Consider the following 12577-nt stretch of genomic DNA (forward strand, 5'->3'; position numbering starts at 1 on the left):
ATGGCTCTAATCTGATAGTGGTAGTGGGGTGGGAGATACCTAGTCTCCATTATGGCTCTAATCTGATAGAGGTAGTGGGGTGGTAGATACCTAGTCTCCATTATGGCTCTAATCTGATAGTGGTAGTGGGGTGGTAGATACTTAGTCTCCATTATGGCTCTAATCTGATAGTGGTAGTGGGGTGGTAGATGCCTAGTGCCTTTATGGCTCTAATCTGATAGTGGTAGTGGGGTGATAGATGCCTAGTGCCCTTATGGCTCTAATCTGATAGTGGTTGTGGGGTGGTAGATACCTAGTCTCCATTATGGCTCTAATCTGATAGTGATAGTGGGGTGGTAGATGCCTAGTGCCCTTATGGCTCTAATCTGATAGTGGTAGTGGGGTGGTAGATACCTAGTCTCCATTATGGCTCTAATCTGATAGTGGTAGTGGGGTGGTAGATGCCTAGTGCCTTTATGGCTCTAATCTGATAGTGGTAGTGGGGTGATAGATGACTAGTGCCCTTATGGCTCTAATCTGATAGTGGTAGTGGGGTGGTAGATACCTAGTCTCCATTATGGCTCTAATCTGATAGTGGTAGTGGGGTGGTAGATACCTAGTCTCCATTATGGCTCTAATCTGATAGTGGTAGTGGGGTGGTAGATGCCTAGTGCCTTTATGGCTCTAATCTGATAGTGGTAGTGGGGTGATAGATGCCTAGTGCCCTTATGGCTCTAATCTGATAGTGGTAGTGGGGTGGTAGATACCTAGTCTCCACTATGGCTCTAATCTGATAGTGGTAGTGGGGTGGTAGATGCCTAGTGCCTTTATGGCTCTAATCTGATAGTGGTAGTGGGGTGATAGATGCCTAGTGCCCTTATGGCTCTAATCTGATAGTGGTAGTGGGGTGGTAGATACCTAGTCTCCATTATGGCTCTATCTGATAGTGGTAGTGGGGTGGTAGATACCTAGTCTCCATTATGGCTCTAATCTGATAGTGGTAGTGGGGTGGTAGATGCCTAGTGCCTTTATGGCTCTAATCTGATAGTGGTAGTGGGGTGATAGATGCCTAGTGCCCTTATGGCTCTAATCTGATAGTGGTAGTGGGGTGATAGATGCCTAGTGCCCTTATGGCTCTAATCTGATAGTGGTAGTGGGGTGGTAGATACCTAGTCTCCATTATGGCTCTAATCTGATAGTGGTAGTGGGGTGGTAGATGCCTAGTGCCTTTATGGCTCTAATCTGATAGTGGTAGTGGGGTGATAGATGCCTAGTGCCCTTATGGCTCTAATCTGATAGTGGTAGTGGGGTGGTAGATACCTAGTCTCCATTATGGCTCTAATCTGATAGTGGTAGTGGGGTGGTAGATACCTAGTCTCCATTATGGCTATAATCTGGTAGTGGTAGTGGTGTGGTAGATACCTAGTCTCCATTATGGCTCTAATCTGATAGTGGTAGTGGGGTGGTAGATGCCTAGTGCCTTTATGGCTCTAATCTGATAGTGGTAGTGGGGTGATAGATGCCTAGTGCCCTTATGGCTCTAATCTGATAGTGGTAGTGGGGTGTTAGATACCTAGTCTCCATTATGGCTCTAATCTGATAGTGGTAGTGGGGTGGTAGATACCTAGTCTCCATTATGGCTCTAATCTGATAGTGGTAGTGGGGTGGTAGATACTTAGTCTCCATTATGGCTCTAATCTGATAGTGGTAGTGGGGTGGTAGATGCCTAGTGCCTTTATGGCTCTAATCTGATAGTGGTAGTGGGGTGATAGATGCCTAGTGCCCTTATGGCTCTAATCTGATAGTGGTTGTGGGGTGGTAGATACCTAGTCTCCATTATGGCTCTAATCTGATAGTGATAGTGGGGTGGTAGATGCCTAGTGCCCTTATGGCTCTAATCTGATAGTGGTAGTGGGGTGGTAGATACCTAGTCTCCATTATGGCTCTAATCTGATAGTGGTAGTGGGGTGGTAGATGCCTAGTGCCTTTATGGCTCTAATCTGATAGTGGTAGTGGGGTGATAGATGCCTAGTGCCCTTAATCTGATAGTGGTAGTGGGGTGGTAGATGCCTAGTGCCTTTATGGCTCTAATCTGATAGTGGTAGTGGGGTGATAGATGACTAGTGCCCTTATGGCTCTAATCTGATAGTGGTAGTGGGGTGGTAGATACCTAGTCTCCATTATGGTTCTAATCTGATAGTGGTAGTGGGGTGGTAGATACCTAGTCTCCATTATGGCTCTAATCTGATAGTGGTAGTGGGGTGGTAGATGCCTAGTGCCTTTATGGCTCTAATCTGATAGTGGTAGTGGGGTGATAGATGCCTAGTGCCCTTATGGCTCTAATCTGATAGTGGTAGTGGGGTGGTAGATACCTAGTCTCCACTATGGCTCTAATCTGATAGTGGTAGTGGGGTGGTAGATGCCTAGTGCCTTTATGGCTCTAATCTGATAGTGGTAGTGGGGTGGTAGATGCCTATTCTCCTTTATGGCTCTAATCTGATTGTGGTAGTGGGGTGATAGATGCCTAGTGCCCTTATGGCTCTAATCTGATAGTGGTAGTGGGGTGGTAGATACCTAGTCTCCATTATGGCTCTAATCTGATAGTGGTAGTGGGGTGGTAGATACCTAGTCTCCATTATGGCTATAATCTGGTAGTGGTAGTGGTGTGGTAGATACCTAGTCTCCATTATGGCTCTAATCTGGTAGTGGTAGTGGGGTGGTAGATGCCTAGTGCCTTTATGGCTCTAATCTGATAGTGGTAGTGGGGTGATAGATGCCTAGTGCCCTTATGGCTCTAATCTGATAGTGGTAGTGGGGTGTTAGATACCTAGTCTCCATTATGGCTCTAATCTGATAGTGGTAGTGGGGTGGTAGATACCTAGTCTCCATTATGGCTCTAATCTGATAGTGGTAGTGGGGTGGTAGATGCCTAGTGCCTTTATGGCTCTAATCTGATAGTGGTAGTGGGGTGGTAGATGCCTAGTGTCCTTATGGATCTAATCTGATAGTGGTAGTGGGGTGGTAGATACCTAGTCTCCATTATGGCTCTAATCTGATAGTGGTAGTGGGGTGGTAGATGTCTAGTGCCCTTATGGCTTTAATCTGATACTGATAGTGGTAATCTGATAGTGGTGGTAGATACCTAGTCTCCATTATGGCTCTAATCTGATAGTGATAGTGGGTGGTAGATGCCTAGTGCCCTTATGGCTCTAATCTGATAGTGGTAGTGGGGTGGTAGATACCTAGTCTCCATTATGGCTCTAATCTGATAGTGGTAGTGGGGTGGTAGATACCTAGTCTCCATTATGGCTCTAATCTGATAGTGGTAGTGGGGTGGTAGATACCTAGTTTCCATTATGGCTATAATTTGGTAGTGGTAGTGGGGTGGCAGATACCTAGTCTCCATTATGGCTCTAATCTGATAGTGGTAGTGGGGTGGTAGATACCTAGTCTCCATTATGGCTCTAATCTGATAGTGGTAGTGGGGTGGTAGATGCCTAGTGCCTTTATGGCTCTAATCTGATAGTGGTAGTGGGGTGGTAGATGCCTAGTGCCCTTATGGCTCTAATCTGATAGTGGTAGTAGGGTGGTAGATACCTAGTCTCCAAATGGCTCTAATCTGACAGTGGTAGTGGGGTGGTAGATGCCTAGTGCCTTTATGGCTCTAATCTGATAGTGGTAGTGGGGTGATAGATGCCTAGTGCCCTTATGGCTCTAATCTGATAGTGGTAGTGGGGTGGTAGATACCTAGTCTCCATTATGGCTCTAATCTGGTAGTGGTAGACGGGTGGTAGATACCTAGTCTCCATTATGGTTCTAATCTGATAGTGGTAGTTTGGTGGTAGATACCTAGTCTCCATTATGGCTCTAATCTGATAGTGGTAGTCGGGTGGAAGATACCTACTCTCCATTATGGCTCTAATCTGATAGAGGTAGTGGGGTGGTAGATACCTAGTCTCAATTATGGCTCTAATCTGATAGTGGTAGTGGGGTTGTAGATACATAGTCTCCATTATGGCTCTAATCTGGTAGTGGTAGTGGGGTGGTAGAAACCTATTCTCCATTATGGCTCTAATCTGATAGTGGTAATGGGGTGGTAGATACCTAGTCTCCATTATGGCTCTAATCTGATAGTGGTAGTGGGGTGGTAGATAACTAGTCTCCATTATGGCTCTAATCTGATAGTGGTATTGGGGTGGTAGATGCCTAGTGCCTTTATGGCTCTAATCTGATAGTGGTAGTGGGGTGATAGATGCCTAGTGCCCTTATGGCTCTAATCTGATATTGGTAGTGGGGTGGTAGATACCTAGTCTCCATTATGGCTCTAATCTGATAGTGGTAGTGGGGTGGTAGATAACTAGTCTCCATTATGGCTCTAATCTGATAGTGGTAGTGGGGTGGTAGATGCCTAGTGCCTTTATTGCTCTAATCTGATAGTGGTAGTGGGGTGATAGATGCCTAGTGCCCATTATGGCTCTAATCTGATAGTGGTAGTGGGGTGGTAGATACCTAGTCTCCATTATGGCTCTAATCTGATAGTGGTAGTGGGGTGGTAGATGCCTAGTGCCTTTATGGCTCTAATCTGATAGTGGTAGTGGGGTGATAGATGCCTAGTGCCCTTATGGCTCTAATCTGATAGTGGTAGTGGGCTGGTAGATACCTAGTCTCCATTATGGCTCTAATCTGATAGTGGTAGTGGGGTGGTAGACACCTAGTCTCCATTACAGCTCTAATCTGATAGTGGTAGTGGGGTGGTAGATGCCTAGTGCCTTTATGGCTCTAATCTGATAGTGGTAGTGTGGTGATAGGTGCCTAGTGCCCTTATGGCTCTAATCTGATAGTGGTAGTGGGGTGGTAGATACCTAGTCTCCATTATGGCTCTAATCTGATAGTGTTAGTGGAGTGGGAGATACCTAGTCTCCATTATGGCTCTAATCTGATAGATGTAGTGGGGTGGTAGATACCCAGTCTCCATTATGGCTCTAATCTGATAGTGGTAGTGGGGTGGTAGATGTCTAGTGCCCTTATGGCTCTAATCTGATAGTGGTAGATGTCTAGTCTCCATTATGGCTCTAATCTGATAGTGGTAGTGGGGTGGTAGATACCTAGTCTCCATTATGGCTCTAATCTGATAGCGGTAGTGGGGTGGGAGATACCTAGTCTCCATTATGGCTCTATTCTGATAGAGGTAGTGGGGTGGTAGATACCTAGTCTCCATTATGGCTCTAATCTGATAGTGGTAGTGGGGTGGTAGATGTCTAGTGCCCTTATGGCTTTAATCTGATACTGACAGTGGTAATCTGATAGTGGTGGTAGATACCTAGTCTCCATTATGGCTCTAATCTGATAGTGATAGTGGGTGGTAGATGCCTAGTGCCCTTATGGCTCTAATCTGATAGTGGTAGTGGGGTGGTAGATACCTAGTCTCCATTATGGCTCTAATCTGATAGTGGTAGTGGGGTGGTAGATACCTAGTCTCCATTATGGCTCTAATCTGATAGTGGTAGTGGGGTGGTAGATACCTAGTTTCCATTATGGCTATAATTTGGTAGTGGTAGTGGGTGGTAGATACCTAGTCTCCATTATGGCTCTAATCTAATAGTGGTAGTGGGGTGGTAGATACCTAGTCTCCATTATGGCTCTAATCTGATAGTGGTAGTGGGGTGGTAGATGCCTAGTGCCTTTATGGCTCTAATCTGATAGTGGTAGTGGGGTGGTAGATGCCTAGTGCCCTTATGGCTCTAATCTGATAGTGGTAGTAGGGTGGTAGATACCTAGTCTCCAAATGGCTCTAATCTGACAGTGGTAGTGGGGTGGTAGATGCCTAGTGCCTTTATGGCTCTAATCTGATAGTGGTAGTGGGGTGATAGATGCCTAGTGCCCTTATGGCTCTAATCTGATAGTGGTAGTGGGGTGGTAGATACCTAGTCTCCATTATGGCTCTAATCTGGTAGTGGTAGACGGGTGGTAGATACCTAGTCTCCATTATGGTTCTAATCTGATAGTGGTAGTTTGGTGGTAGATACCTAGTCTCCATTATGGCTCTAATCTGATAGTGGTAGTGGGGTGGAAGATACCTACTCTCCATTATGGCTCTAATCTGATAGAGGTAGTGGGGTGGTAGATACCTAGTCTCAATTATGGCTCTAATCTGATAGTGGTAGTGGGGTTGTAGATACCTAGTCTCCATTATGGCTCTAATCTGGTAGTGGTAGTGGGGTGGTAGAAACCTATTCTCCATTATGGCTCTAATCTGATAGTGGTAATGGGGTGGTAGATACCTAGTCTCCATTATGGCTCTAATCTGATAGTGGTAGTGGGGTGGTAGATAACTAGTCTCCATTATGGCTCTAATCTGATAGTGGTATTGGGGTGGTAGATGCCTAGTGCCTTTATGGCTCTAATCTGATAGTGGTAGTGGGGTGATAGATGCCTAGTGCCCTTATGGCTCTAATCTGATAGTGGTAGTGGGGTGGTAGATACCTAGTCTCCATTATGGCTCTAATCTGATAGTGGTAGTGGGGTGGTAGATGCCTAGTGCCTTTATGGCTATAATCTGATAGTGGTAGTGGGGTGATAGATGCCTAGTGCCCTTATGGCTCTAATCTGATAGTGGTAGTGGGGTGGTAGATACCTAGTCTCCATTATGGCTCTAATCTGATAGTGGTAGTGGGGTGGTAGATACCTAGTCTCCATTATGGCTCTAATCTGATATTGGTAGTGGGGTGGTAGATGCCTAGTGCCTTTATGGCTCTAATCTGATAGTGGTAGTGGGGTGATAGATGCCTAGTGCCCTTATGGCTCTATTCTGATAGTGGTAGTGGGGTGGTAGATACCTAGTCTCCATTATGGCTCTAATCTGATAGTGATAGTGGGGTGGTAGATGCCTAGTGCCCTTATGGCTCTAATCTGATAGTGGTAGTGGGGTGGTAGATACCTAGTCTCCATTATGGCTCTAATCTGATAGTGGTAGTGGCGTGGTAGATGCCTAGTGCCTTTATGGCTCTAATCTGATAGTGGTAGTGGGGTGATAGATGCCTAGTGCCCTTATGGCTCTAATCTGATAGTGGTAGTGGGGTGGTAGATACCTAGTCTCCATTATGGCTCTAATCTGATAGTGGTAGTGGGGTGGTAGATACATAGTCTCCATTATGGCTATAATCTGGTAGTGGTAGTGGTGTGGTAGATACCTAGTCTCCATTATGGCTCTAATCTGGTAGTGGTAGCGGGGTGGTAGATAACTAGTCTCCATTATGGCTCTAATCTGATAGTGGTAGTGGGGTGGTAGATACCTAGTCTCCATTATGGCTCTAATCTGATAGTGGTAGTGGGGTGGTAGATGCCTAGTGCCTTTATGGCTCTAATCTGATAGTGGTAGTGGGGTGGTAGATGCCTAGTGCCCTTATGGCTCTAATCTGATAGTGGTAGTGGGGTGGTAGATGCCTAGTCTCCATTACGGCTCTAATCTGATAGTGGTAGTGGGGTGGTAGATGCCTAGTGCCTTTATGGCTCTAATCTGATAGTGGTAGTTTGGTGATAGATGCCTTGTGCCCTTATGGCTCTAATCTGATAGTGGTAGTGGGGTGGTAGATACCTAGTCTCCATTATGGCTCTAATCTGATAGTGGTAGTGGAGTGGGAGCTACCTAGTCTCCATTATGGCTCTAATCTGATAGATGTAGTGGGGTGGTAGATACCCAGTCTCCATTATGGCTCTAATCTGATAGTGGTAGTGGGGTGGTAGAAGTCTAGTGCCCTTATGGCTCTAATCTGATACTGGTAGATGTCTAGTCTCCATTATGGCTCTAATCTGATAGTGGTAGTGGGGTGGTAGATACCTAGTCTCCATTATGGCTCTAATCTGATAGTGGTAGTGGGGTGGGAGATACCTAGTCTCCATTATGCCTCTAATCTGATAGAGGTAGTGGGGTGGTAGATATCTAGTCTCCATTATGGCTCTAATCTGATAGTGGTAGTGGGGTGGTAGATACTTAGTCTCCATTATGGCTCTAATCTGATAGTGGTAGTGGGGTGGTAGATGCCTAGTGCCTTTATGGCTCTAATCTGATAGTGGTAGTGGGGTGATAGATGCCTAGTGCCCTTATGGCTCTAATCTGATAGTGGTTGTGGGGTGGTAGATACCTAGTCTCCATTATGGCTCTAATCTGATAGTGATAGTGGGGTGGTAGATGCCTAGTGCCCTTATGGCTCTAATCTGATAGTGGTAGTGGGGTGGTAGATACCTAGTCTCCATTATGGCTCTAATCTGATAGTGGTAGTGGGGTGGTAGATGCCTAGTGCCTTTATGGCTCTAATCTGATAGTGGTAGTGGGGTGATAGATGACTAGTGCCCTTATGGCTCTAATCTGATAGTGGTAGTGGGGTGGTAGATACCTAGTCTCCATTATGGCTCTAATCTGATAGTGGTAGTGGGGTGGTAGATACCTAGTCTCCATTATGGCTCTAATCTGATAGTGGTAGTGGGGTGGTAGATGCCTAGTGCCTTTATGGCTCTAATCTGATAGTGGTAGTGGGGTGATAGATGCCTAGTGCCCTTATGGCTCTAATCTGATAGTGGTAGTGGGGTGGTAGATACCTAGTCTCCACTATGGCTCTAATCTGATAGTGGTAGTGGGGTGGTAGATGCCTAGTGCCTTTATGGCTCTAATCTGATAGTGGTAGTGGGGTGATAGATGCCTAGTGCCCTTATGGCTCTAATCTGATAGTGGTAGTGGGGTGGTAGATACCTAGTCTCCATTATGGCTCTAATCTGATAGTGGTAGTGGGGTGGTAGATACCTAGTCTCCATTATGGCTCTAATCTGATAGTGGTAGTGGGGTGGTAGATGCCTAGTGCCTTTATGGCTCTAATCTGATAGTGGTAGTGGGGTGATAGATGCCTAGTGCCCTTATGGCTCTAATCTGATAGTGGTAGTGGGGTGGTAGATACCTAGTCTCCATTATGGCTCTAATCTGATAGTGGTAGTGGGGTGATAGATGCCTAGTGCCCTAATGGCTCTAATCTGATAGTGGTAGTGGGGTGGTAGATACCTAGTCTCCATTATGGCTCTAATCTGATAGTGGTAGTGGGGTGGTAGATACCCAGTCTCCATTATGGCTCTAATCTGATAGTGGTAGTGGGGTGGTAGAAGTCTAGTGCCCTTATGGCTCTAATCTGATACTGGTAGATGTCTAGTCTCCATTATGGCTCTAATCTGATAGTGGTAGTGGGGTGGTAGATACCTAGTCTCCATTATGGCTCTAATCTGATAGTGGTAGTGGGGTGGGAGATACCTAGTCTCCATTATGCCTCTAATCTGATAGAGGTAGTGGGGTGGTAGATACCTAGTCTCCATTATGGCTCTAATCTGATAGTGGTAGTGGGGTGGTAGATACTTAGTCTCCATTATGGCTCTAATCTGATAGTGGTAGTGGGGTGGTAGATGCCTAGTGCCTTTATGGCTCTAATCTGATAGTGGTAGTGGGGTGATAGATGCCTAGTGCCCTTATGGCTCTAATCTGATAGTGGTTGTGGGGTGGTAGATACCTAGTCTCCATTATGGCTCTAATCTGATAGTGATAGTGGGGTGGTAGATGCCTAGTGCCCTTATGGCTCTAATCTGATAGTGGTAGTGGGGTGATAGATGCCTAGTGCCCTTATGGCTCTAATCTGATAGTGGTTGTGGGGTGGTAGATACCTAGTCTCCATTATGGCTCTAATCTGATAGTGGTAGTGGGGTGGTAGATACCCAGTCTCCATTATGGCTCTAATCTGATAGTGGTAGTGGGGTGGTAGAAGTCTAGTGCCCTTATGGCTCTAATCTGATACTGGTAGATGTCTAGTCTCCATTATGGCTCTAATCTGATAGAGGTAGTGGGGTGGTAGATACCTAGTCTCCATTATGGCTCTAATCTGATAGTGGTAGTGGGGTGGTAGATACTTAGTCTCCATTATGGCTCTAATCTGATAGTGGTAGTGGGGTGGTAGATGCCTAGTGCCTTTATGGCTCTAATCTGATAGTGGTAGTGGGGTGATAGATGCCTAGTGCCCTTATGGCTCTAATCTGATAGTGGTTGTGGGGTGGTAGATACCTAGTCTCCATTATGGCTCTAATCTGATAGTGATAGTGGGGTGGTAGATGCCTAGTGCCCTTATGGCTCTAATCTGATAGTGGTAGTGGGGTGGTAGATACCTAGTCTCCATTATGGCTCTAATCTGATAGTGGTAGTGGGGTGGTAGATGCCTAGTGCCTTTATGGCTCTAATCTGATAGTGGTAGTGGGGTGATAGATGACTAGTGCCCTTATGGCTCTAATCTGATAGTGGTAGTGGGGTGGTAGATACCTAGTCTCCATTATGGCTCTAATCTGATAGTGGTAGTGGGGTGGTAGATACCTAGTCTCCATTATGGCTCTAATCTGATAGTGGTAGTGGGGTGGTAGATGCCTAGTGCCTTTATGGCTCTAATCTGATAGTGGTAGTGGGGTGATAGATGCCTAGTGCCCTTATGGCTCTAATCTGATAGTGGTAGTGGGGTGGTAGATACCTAGTCTCCACTATGGCTCTAATCTGATAGTGGTAGTGGGGTGGTAGATGCCTAGTGCCTTTATGGCTCTAATCTGATAGTGGTAGTGGGGTGATAGATGCCTAGTGCCCTTATGGCTCTAATCTGATAGTGGTAGTGGGGTGGTAGATACCTAGTCTCCATTATGGCTCTAATCTGATAGTGGTAGTGGGGTGGTAGATACCTAGTCTCCATTATGGCTCTAATCTGATAGTGGTAGTGGGGTGGTAGATGCCTAGTGCCTTTATGGCTCTAATCTGATAGTGGTAGTGGGGTGATAGATGCCTAGTGCCCTTATGGCTCTAATCTGATAGTGGTAGTGGGGTGATAGATGCCTAGTGCCCTTATGGCTCTAATCTGATAGTGGTAGTGGGGTGGTAGATACCTAGTCTCCATTATGGCTCTAATCTGATAGTGGTAGTGGGGTGGTAGATGCCTAGTGCCTTTATGGCTCTAATCTGATAGTGGTAGTGGGGTGATAGATGCCTAGTGCCCTAATGGCTCTAATCTGATAGTGGTAGTGGGGTGGTAGATACCTAGTCTCCATTATGGCTCTAATCTGATAGTGGTAGTGGGGTGGTAGATACCCAGTCTCCATTATGGCTCTAATCTGATAGTGGTAGTGGGGTGGTAGAAGTCTAGTGCCCTTATGGCTCTAATCTGATACTGGTAGATGTCTAGTCTCCATTATGGCTCTAATCTGATAGTGGTAGTGGGGTGGTAGATACCTAGTCTCCATTATGGCTCTAATCTGATAGTGGTAGTGGGGTGGGAGATACCTAGTCTCCATTATGCCTCTAATCTGATAGAGGTAGTGGGGTGGTAGATACCTAGTCTCCATTATGGCTCTAATCTGATAGTGGTAGTGGGGTGGTAGATACTTAGTCTCCATTATGGCTCTAATCTGATAGTGGTAGTGGGGTGGTAGATGCCTAGTGCCTTTATGGCTCTAATCTGATAGTGGTAGTGGGGTGATAGATGCCTAGTGCCCTTATGGCTCTAATCTGATAGTGGTTGTGGGGTGGTAGATACCTAGTCTCCATTATGGCTCTAATCTGATAGTGATAGTGGGGTGGTAGATGCCTAGTGCCCTTATGGCTCTAATCTGATAGTGGTAGTGGGGTGGTAGATACCTAGTCTCCATTATGGCTCTAATCTGATAGTGGTAGTGGGGTGGTAGATGCCTAGTGCCTTTATGGCTCTAATCTGATAGTGGTAGTGGGGTGATAGATGACTAGTGCCCTTATGGCTCTAATCTGATAGTGGTAGTGGGGTGGTAGATACCTAGTCTCCATTATGGCTCTAATCTGATAGTGGTAGTGGGGTGGTAGATACCTAGTCTCCATTATGGCTCTAATCTGATAGTGGTAGTGGGGTGGTAGATGCCTAGTGCCTTTATGGCTCTAATCTGATAGTGGTAGTGGGGTGATAGATGCCTAGTGCCCTTATGGCTCTAATCTGATAGTGGTAGTGGGGTGGTAGATACCTAGTCTCCACTATGGCTCTAATCTGATAGTGGTAGTGGGGTGGTAGATGCCTAGTGCCTTTATGGCTCTAATCTGATAGTGGTAGTGGGGTGATAGATGCCTAGTGCCCTTATGGCTCTAATCTGATAGTGGTAGTGGGGTGGTAGATACCTAGTCTCCATTATGGCTCTAATCTGATAGTGGTAGTGGGGTGGTAGATACCTAGTCTCCATTATGGCTCTAATCTGATAGTGGTAGTGGGGTGGTAGATGCCTAGTGCCTTTATGGCTCTAATCTGATAGTGGTAGTGGGGTGATAGATGCCTAGTGCCCTTATGGCTCTAATCTGATAGTGGTAGTGGGGTGATAGATGCCTAGTGCCCTTATGGCTCTAATCTGATAGTGGTAGTGGGGTGGTAGATACCTAGTCTCCATTATGGCTCTAATCTGATAGTGGTAGTGGGGTGGTAGATGCCTAGTGCCTTTATGGCTCTAATCTGATAGTGGTAGTGGGGTGATAGATGCCTAGTGCCCTTATGGCTCTAATCTGATAGTGGTAGTGGGGTGGTAG

This window comes from Salvelinus alpinus, chromosome 6, assembly GCF_045679555.1.
Source record: "Salvelinus alpinus chromosome 6, SLU_Salpinus.1, whole genome shotgun sequence".
In the NCBI taxonomy this organism is placed as follows: domain Eukaryota; kingdom Metazoa; phylum Chordata; class Actinopteri; order Salmoniformes; family Salmonidae; genus Salvelinus; species Salvelinus alpinus.